The following is a 9,920-nucleotide window of genomic DNA, read 5'->3' on the forward strand; positions in this document are numbered from 1 at the left end:
GAATTCACGAATATCATTAGAATCGTTCAGTTCGCTACTCAATTTTAGAGCAGTGGTTTTGATGCCTTGCATTTACATGCAGCAAAATATCTGTACTGAGATCGTGAATGCGGAATGGATCACATTGTTTGTGGATGGACTCTGCTGAATTTTCTTCGTTCATAAATCAGTGTCCGATGCAACTTAAATTAACAATTTCCTCAGTTACTTTATGACCTTTCCTCTTCTTGGCTCACAGATAGAAAGCTCTAACAACGGCATCTCAACAATTCTGCCAAATAAAAATCGCATTCTAATGCTAGATTTAAGCAAACAGATCCTATCAAATTTACAAATGATGCTAGAAAAGAGACGAACTGGGCAAATCTTAGTTTTGTTACTGTAAAGCATTTTTCGCAGTTTGGTACTGGCTGCGTAATTTTGGCGGGGAAGCGTAAAATGATGCTTGAAAATTGTTTAAAAAGGAGGTTGGATATGTTTTTGCTGTCTCGTATTAATTTCCAAATGTTAATAAAAATACAATTTCGCACAAGCCAAATAGCATGAGCATCTCAGAGGGGTCTAATTTTCAGCATATAGAAGTTTTGGCCTGGTAGTGCATTCATAAGTCTAACGTTCTTTTTAATATTGAGAAGCAAACATTTTTTCAGGAGAAGCTAAATGCTATAATATAAATAATATGGTTTTATGAATTCTTAAAAAAATTATAGCACACCCAGGAGGGATTAATGCACCAAAATGGAGTATACCCTTTAAAGCAGCTTGAAGAAGATTCTGCTATTTCCGATTTGCGGGATTTAGAGTAGTTATGTGTCATCAGCATAATTTCCAAACAGGGTTCCTAAATAGTTTTGGCATGGCATTTATATAAATATGAAAGAGATTGGGACAACGACAGAATCCCGTGGAATTCTATAATATTATTGCATTCATACTGGTTCGCAATAAATTGAATGCACACAGAACTGATGATAGCTTGATAAAATTTAATTTTTTCGGAAGGAACGCTTTACATTTCTAGAACTTTCTCCCCTGTATCACAGAGCACAATCAGTAGTTACACTTCAAACTACTAAGAACGTTAAATACAACGCAATACAAAATGAATCTAAAGAACTATCTCACTACTCATGTTGAACTAACAACCAACAACAGCTGAGAGCAGATGGATCTCTCCGATGGTATACAATTTTCACTCGAGCGCCGAGATATTTCTGGTCTTTTCTGCTTCTCGAAATTACTGGAATACCTATGAGAGCCGAATTGCGGTTACATCTGCATGGGGCATCAAATTACAATATCCATTACATGAATACATAATGTGCCGGCAACATTCGAACTCATCGTGGAGACTGAGTTGAGAAGACCTTCCTACGAAGCCTGTCTCATATACTTGGACGGCATTATCTTCGTCCGAATGAGTTTGGAAACCAACATCAATTCTAGGATGAGATTCTTCGTTACCTCTTTCAAAGCAAAATGTAATAGTACCGATTTTTTTCTGACCAGGATGATGAGAGATTCCCATTGACTTGCTGAAGGATCGATGGAATCGTTTTCTTCCATGTCCTTTAGAAGTTATCTTACCTTTTCCTGTTTAGCAATCCGTACACATCTTGGATGTTGCTTATTTGGTGGATGATCCCCGTTATCGATTACATGCTCTCTCAAAGTGGTTCGACCGACGTCAAAAGATAAGCAAGAGAAAATTTCTTGACTTTCTTAAATGGCATGTTCAGCAGCACTACTCTGTTCATAGATTTGCAGTTCATAGCGCATTTTGCAGTAATTCCGATATTTGGGTCTCACTCGAAACCCACACTCGAATAGTGTTTGTCTACTTTTCTCTTCGGAAGTAAGCGGCTATGTCAAGAAAATGTAATAGAAGAAAGGCTCAGGTTTTAATAAGATTACAAACAGGTTGATTAAGAATTTCCCCTTGAAGACAGCTTTTCCTCCTGAAACCATTGTCCTCATCTTGAATTATGCGTATTTTCCTTCACCTTTGAAGAGAGCGATAAATATACCGATCATGAAAACGAAAATGCTGTCTGCATCGCGAACAATTTATCATCCGATAATCCTGCTTTTTATAGTAAGCAAGTTTATCCAGGCTGATATTCTAACAAGAATTAACTCTCTCATGGAAGCAAAAAATTTGATAATTCTACCAACAGTTTTGTTTTCGCCACTGCCTTTTCACCACTCATCAGCTACACCGAGTGTTTGAACTCATTGATGAAGGCATTCAACGGAAAACGTTTACAACGGGACTGTTGCTGGTTATAGCCAAAGCGTTCGATAAGGTTTGACTGGACGGCCTCACTCCCAAACTACTTACCCTGGATTTCCCTGAGGAAAATGAGAGAATCACTGTCATCTAAAACACATATGTCACCCGCCGAGCTATACCAGCTAAAGGGATCGCTCCTAAGACCGAAAGGTTTCAGTTTGTAGGTGAACGACATTCCACAAAAAGCCAACACCACACTAGCATTCTAGGGTACTCACACAACGGTCTTCTTGCAAAATGCCTCTCTTCCTCCAGCATTAAAAGCATTATAAAACCACACGGTAGCCCGGCCAATTAGATAGAAAATGTAAATAAATGCAGACAAATTTACTTCACAAACAAAAGTAAGATTGAAAGAGTTCTCTTCACAAGCAAAAGCAAAATTGATCAAATGTAAAACTCTACGATTCCCCCCCCCTTGCCCCGGAAGCGACAAATGGCCATCTTAAGTAATGCTATATAAATATTTCATAACGTGTCTGTACTTTACTTCCCGCACCGTACGAAATTTGTAATTTTTTTATGGCTTCTGTATTAGTGTATTGAGAGGCGTTGCTTAAAATTGTCCCTGTACCTTATAGAACTATGTGTTTTGATTTTTTACTTGAAGAACGTTCTTCAGTAATGTCGTATCGTCAGCATATCACCACCTGGTAAGTTTTAGGCGCAGTAAATGTCCTTATACTTCCTTTAATTCTCAGATAACTGCTTATCACTAACAATGGTTCGGACTATACAATATTTCATAATAATCAATTAGTTTCGATGGAGATTGAACCTCGAGTCCGAGTCGTTCGGGTCCAACGCTCTTTTTATTAGCATAAAGGACAAACTCTTAGTATACACGAAAGCGTTTCATGTTACTACTATGACGAGGTAGAATAGATAACTTTCCACAAATTCACATACAGTATATTTTCGATTAACCAAGTATTCACAGTTAGCTAAAGTCAGAGTTAAGAGAAGTGAAGTTTAATAAGACGAGGAAATGAAATCTATATTATGTTTAGGAGAATATAATAAATAATTCACTCACATTTTGCATCAGTATATTTTGGAATATGTGACGTTTTTACATAAATATATTCAGCATTCAAGAAAGGAGTATGTTTCAAATTAAAAGAGGAAAGTGTTGCTTATATTAGTTTATATTTGATCGATTTCAGTATGAAATGGAAAATGAATAATGCAAATTTTCTACTTTTTGCATTTCCGGTAAAAATGTTGGTTTATTCTAATGCTCTGTGAGATTAATTTTTACTACATTCTGTAAAAACAAAATTAGCCTTCGAATGCAATCGAAATAATTTTAATTTAACGAAAACACATATTTCAGTCCAAATCTTGAGTGTTATACCTTAAGAGAAGGATCCCTTGTCTTACTACACTCGAAATCCAATCCACGTTTTTTACAGCCTTCGCTTTCTTCAAAGTACTGTTTTGTCTAAATATTTAAAAAAACGTGCAACTAAACGCACTGGATTACTTATCCGTATCTGATTGTGTTTAATTTTAATTCATTATAATTGGGCTACATTGATAAGAAATGTGTAAACAGATCGATAGATTTACTTATTAGACTTTTTTCCCTAATTCCCATGCAACAAGGTATAAAGTTTAATACAATTAACGTTTTATTTTTTTAAAGCCTTTACTTTCAAGATTTTTATTTATTTCGAAGTTTTGCATATACGCTGTTGCTTAACATTAAACGCCTCGAAAGCTCAGAGGCTTCAGTGGCTATAGAGAGAATATTTCTGTCTAATATGAGTGTTACAAGATGATTGTTACATCTATATAATACATATTGTGTGTTAACTGTAACTGTAACTCTTCTCTTTTGCTTTCCAGAAACCTTGAGAAAATAGAAATTACCAGAATGTTCTCGTGCACGATTAACAAGTTTTAAAAAGCCGGAGAAAAAATATCTCAGTTCAGTTGTTTACCAAGATGTTGTTGCTTACTTAGGTGCTGTAAATTTTGAGATCGACTGAGCTTTCTATGCGCTTTGAACTGTGTTCTATTAAACGTTTTAGTAGTTGAAAATATAACTACCGTGTGATATTGTGATATTGTACGAATATCTGAGAAAATTTAAGTATTTTGTTTTATTTCTTGTGATAAGAATACATTTTATTAACTTTTCATCCGACTTGTGCATTCAATCTATTACGAACCCGTACGCACGCAACAATATATATATATATATATATATATATATATATATATATGAGATGTAAGGTATATAATTTTAGTTATAAAAATTTAAGGACAGAGAAGAAAACTGATATAGTTTGGTAAATTTAAAACTGGGCTAAGCTATTCTGTGCGTTAATGTAGGGTGATCAGCGAATAAGCCCTGATTTCAAAATTAAATATGTCTACAACAAAGATAGATAGAATTATGCGGTAAACTGCATGTTTATTAGCAAAACTGAAAAAAATGGTGTACAAAAGTTTAGAAAATTTAGTTACAAAAATCGTTAACAGATGGTGCTCTAATCGCAATGACCTATCAATAGCCTTTCAAAATGTACTTTGAATTCAAAAGCGATCAGTACGACTGTTGGCTAGTGAAAAAAGGCTCAATGTTCAATTGGCCCCGATTCAATGTTCCATTTGGCCCCGATACGAAAGCCATTCGCATGCTCTTTGCGAAATTTGAACGGACTGGCAGCGTGGCTGATGATCGAAAGGGAAATATTGGGCCCAGACAAAATGTAGTTACTCCTGAAAATTCAGCCAAAGTTTCTAGAATTGTTCAACAAAATCCTAGGAAAAGCATCCGACTGATGGCATCAGAGACAGGTTTGAAGTACACGAGCACGCAAAAAATATTAAAAAATAGCCTACAGCTGTTTCCATACAAAATCCATAAAAAAGTCATCAGGCCATACCCATGAAAGCTGTGCAACAAAAGGGTTGGCTTTGCGAATCAGATTCTAACAATAGTCTACAACCGCAGATTTGATGTGAGCTGCATCTAGTTCGCAGATAGGCACATTTTCATTTGAATGGAATCGTTAATAAACGAAACTGGAGATTTTCGGGTCCCGAAAATCCTCATTTGTGTGAAGAGAAAGCACTGCATTCGCCTAAAGTTACCGCATGGGCTACGGTATGAGGCATTATTGGATCATTTTTCGTACGAGAAATGATGACTACTGAACGTTACGTTACAATTTTGGAACAATTTGTCAGCACTCAACTAGCGTTGGAGGATCGACCAGGTATCGACTGGTTCATGCAAGATGGGGCTCCACCACATCGAACAGATAAAGTTTTTCGCTTTCTTCATGAATACTTTGGAAATAGAATAATTGCGTTAGATTATCCGCAATTTACTGACACAGGAATAGCTTGGCCTCCATATTCTCCCGATCTGAGTACTTGTGACTTCTTTCTGTGGGGCGCATTGAAAGACATTGTCTATCGAAACAATCCCACTACTCTAGATGAGCTTGAATCGTTGATTGGTGTTGCATGTGATTCAATTTCCTTTGAGACATTGCAAGACGTGATGTCAAATTTCATTCTTCATTTACGCCGCCTCATTGTTTCGAAAGGTGAACATTTTGAAAAAATTGTATTTTGATTGCAAAGGCTGCTTCACTTTATTGTTTTTTTTTTTACTCCTTTCAGAGAGTTTTTAGCGCAGAGCGCCATCTGTTAACGATTTTCGTAACTAAATTTTCTAAACTTTTTTACACCATTTTTACAGTTTTGCTAATGAACGTACAGTTTACCGCATAATTCTATCGATCTTTGTTGTAGAGATATTTAATTTTGAAATCAGGGCTTATTCGCTGATCACCCTATATGTGTACTTTCAGTTTCGGTGGATTCACTTTGAAATCATATTTATCGAAAGAACCTTTGGTTGGGAAAGTAATGGAATTTAAAATCAAAATTGTCCAGTACTTAACATGAGTAATTGCTAAATTGCTGAGCACCAGTATTCTCTTCTCCTTATGGGGTACAAAGATTTGAAGAAGTTTGGAACCAATTGCAACATGAAGGGCTGTTTTTTCTTTAAAAAAACTGCATTGGCTCTGATAGACAAAGCGGTGGTTTTAAAACGTAAATTAGGAACAGTTAACTGCTTTTAAGATGTGACGCATCTTATCTAAATTTTTGTTATTTGTCAAAGGGATTTTAAAAGTAAACTTGTTAAGCTTTACTCAAATAGAGTTTAAGCCCGTTGTGAAAATAATTGCGCACTTATTCATATAATATATACGTCAATCTGTAATATTTTGGTTTGATGTATCTCACGTTAAAAGAACGGCTAATTTAAATCAATAACAATAAAGGCGAATTAGTTAGAAGTAGTGACTGCTAAAAATAGTGGGATTTAAATGCCATTCAACAGAAAGAAAAATGCATCTTGGACATAGATTTTGACCTCCTTACCTTGGAAGGGAGAAAGAATTCTTTTTTCAGTTAATTATCAATGATAATAACATTAATAAAAATAATAATAAATCTTAATCATAAAATTTAATATGGCAGATACATTTCTGTTGAATTAAACTTCATTTTTTATGTAATCTAACGTAAAATTTTATTTTAAATAGAAATTGTGATATCTAATGCATGAATAGATTACGTTTCTAAAACTTAAATAAATACTAGAAGAAAAACTTGATGGAAACACTAAACAGCAGTGATGTTATGCTTTTAATGCTTTATAAATCTAATTTTCATTTATGAAGGCTATCTTTAATTGCATAAAAATAAATTTCAATAAAACAGAAAACCATTTAGTAAAAATGATCTGTGTTATCTCCGAGTTACTAATAAGACTTTCAGAAATCGGAAAATGCCTATAAAATTCAAAGTGAGGAAGTCATGATAATAATACTCATTAGTTTCATTATCTAGTTTTACATATAATTTCAAAATTTTACAAGTCATCGAAAATATTTAAAGAAACAGAAAACTGAATTCATTTTTCTAAATGAAAAACTGAAGAGCAAGTGATAACAGCAATTACTAAAATAAACATTATCAAAATATTAATGGTTTGAAAAATGCTATATATTTTTTCAATTTTTAATTTCAGTAATACTAAATTAAGTACTAAATATTAAATTCAAAGGCTGAACGCAAAGCTGATATTAATCAAGTTTATAGTAGTAGTAAAAAACTAGCATGATAATTTAATCTTTATGCTACGTATACGAGCTAACAAATGATACTCTGGCCCTTTCAGAACAATGCAAACAATACTTAACCAAAAGTTCCTTTCTCACTGTCAGTTCAGGTAATGAGATGAAACATTCATCTTTATTTAATATGTCGAATTATATTGTTAAACGAAAATAATTAATTGTATGCTCTAAAATATTTCCTACTAGCACTAATTCCTCTATTTTTTTACTCTGAGCATATTTTAGATGCTTTGTGAATGATGTCTTAATGCTAGGACAACCTCCTTTGTATTATGAGAAGGCTTGCTTTATTTAACTACGGCAAAGCACACTAGGGCTATCTGTCTAGGGGGAAAGATGCCTTCGTGGAGGACTTTTTAAGAGAAACTTACTTGTATACACGTTACACGTGCGGAAAAACATGAAAACGCTCATGCAGCCAGCCCGTTCGCGGGATTCGAACCTCGGACCGAACTACCAGTGTTCAACAACAACCGCTTTACAACAACCACTCGGCCGCTGGCTGGCCTATATGAGAAGGAGCAAGGACAACATCTTTATACAAGTCGGCCACTATTTGAAATACAGAAAGATTTATTAGAATTCCCTTATAAAAAATTTTTCCTGCCCTTATGAAGACCAGTTTGTAACTCGTAAAACTGGTAGTAGAATTTTGAATTCATTTGTTCTGTTATACTAATTAGCGAAATAAATGAAAAGCGTACTTCATAACAGCACTTTACATGCAAATTACTGACATTACAAGACATAAAGATGTTCACACCAGGGAGGTAGCTTTTGTCATATTATAACTCAGTTTTCATTAGGATGCAAAGATCTTTATGCCAAGGTATTATGAAAATTTGCATAAATTTAATTATGAAGGTTTGAGTATGGTCTGGTTCAGTAAAAGTACTTACATCATTATGAAGCATATCTGCAAGAAGAGTAAATAATATTCAAATGTAAATAGTTGCTAATCTATGGTCTTTACAACGACAACTATTAAATCCTAAATTCCATTAAATAATCTCTTAGATATTATTTTTATGCTACAATCAAATTGTACTTAATTTGTAATATTTCCAATAAAAAGGACTATTTTGCAATGCAGACAAATGCTATAATTTAAGCTGAATTTGTAGGACAGAAACAGATGAGAAAAATTTTCAAAAAAGAAAAGATTTTTTTACTTCATTTGAAAATACTTAAATATTAATAAATTATTTTAAAATACATTACTTATTCTACTGAAATGGTCTAAAGAGAAACTATTTGCCTTAGCGTGATGAGCATTTTACTAAAACAGCATTCAAAATTTGACATGCAATTCTATACAGTGGGATGTGAGTTTCTATACAGATGTTTCCTGCTTTGTCATTGGTTACTGAACGAGATTTACATCGCTTCTATTTTCCCTCGCATTTTAACAAACTAAAGAAACATCTAAATTAGCATCTGAAATAAATTTATTTTCGTGTTGAATAAATTTCCTTTAGAGGGCTTTAGTAATGATTAAATAAATCTAATTTTCTACGAAAGAACAGTAATGTCTTTCGATGCGCGTGCTCAGTACGTAAAAGTAAGAGCGGGGGAATTCGATAAGTTAGCGTAAAAAAAAAAAAAAAAAAAAAAAAAAAAAAAAAAAAAAATTTGCGTCAAATTTAATTCTGCCTAGGGTTTCCTTCTCGCAACTTCATTTATATTGACAGTTTAAGATTTTAATCCATGTGATTAAGGAGCCTGTTAAAATCTTAATCGCTTTCTTAATCTTAATCGCGATTCGCTTTTACTTTTGTTCTGTTAAAACTTTTGTTTTGTTCTGTTATTTGTTTATAAAATTATAAAATACCCAAACAATTTTTAAAATACAGAAATATATGTTCTATGCTTGGTCTAGTGGTTAGCTGGTTAGACGTAGAATCGAAAGCTTCTGAAATCGAATAGCGCTAACTCATTGTCATTTTTTCTAAAACTTTTAACATTCCTAAATTTTTTTTTCCTCCTTCCTAAACTTTCTTCTCATGCTGACTTCCTCTTCTATTTTCCTTAACGACTATTTTACATCGTTTCTCAATCATGCGTAAATATTTAAATTTTATGATGTGGAGGTAGCGGTTACTAAACCATAAGCACTCCCAAATGCTTAATCCTTTAATCCTTGGAAATCATTGTGTTCACATGTTTTTTGTAAGATTTATGTAAAGAGTTATCTCAAACCGTTGGTCACTTTCAGAATTGGTCTCTGGAAGAGTCACTGCATTTTTAATTGGTAGGTAACTGAAGGCTAATATAAAACTAAAAAGGTAAATGATTGCCAATCGCAGTGATTTTCAAGTTTCAAATATTTGGAGTGGCTTCTATTTTAGGACACAAATCAAGCAGATTATTTTGTAAGTGCATAATAAATCATCCTGTCGTTAGCAATTAAACGTCAATGAAAGCGTCTTCTAGTGAATTAGCTCTTTCCTTTT

This window comes from Stegodyphus dumicola, chromosome 5 (assembly GCF_044657685.1).
Source record: "Stegodyphus dumicola isolate Sdum_Otavi_A_Nest chromosome 5, ASM4465768v1".
NCBI lineage: Eukaryota > Metazoa > Arthropoda > Arachnida > Araneae > Eresidae > Stegodyphus > Stegodyphus dumicola.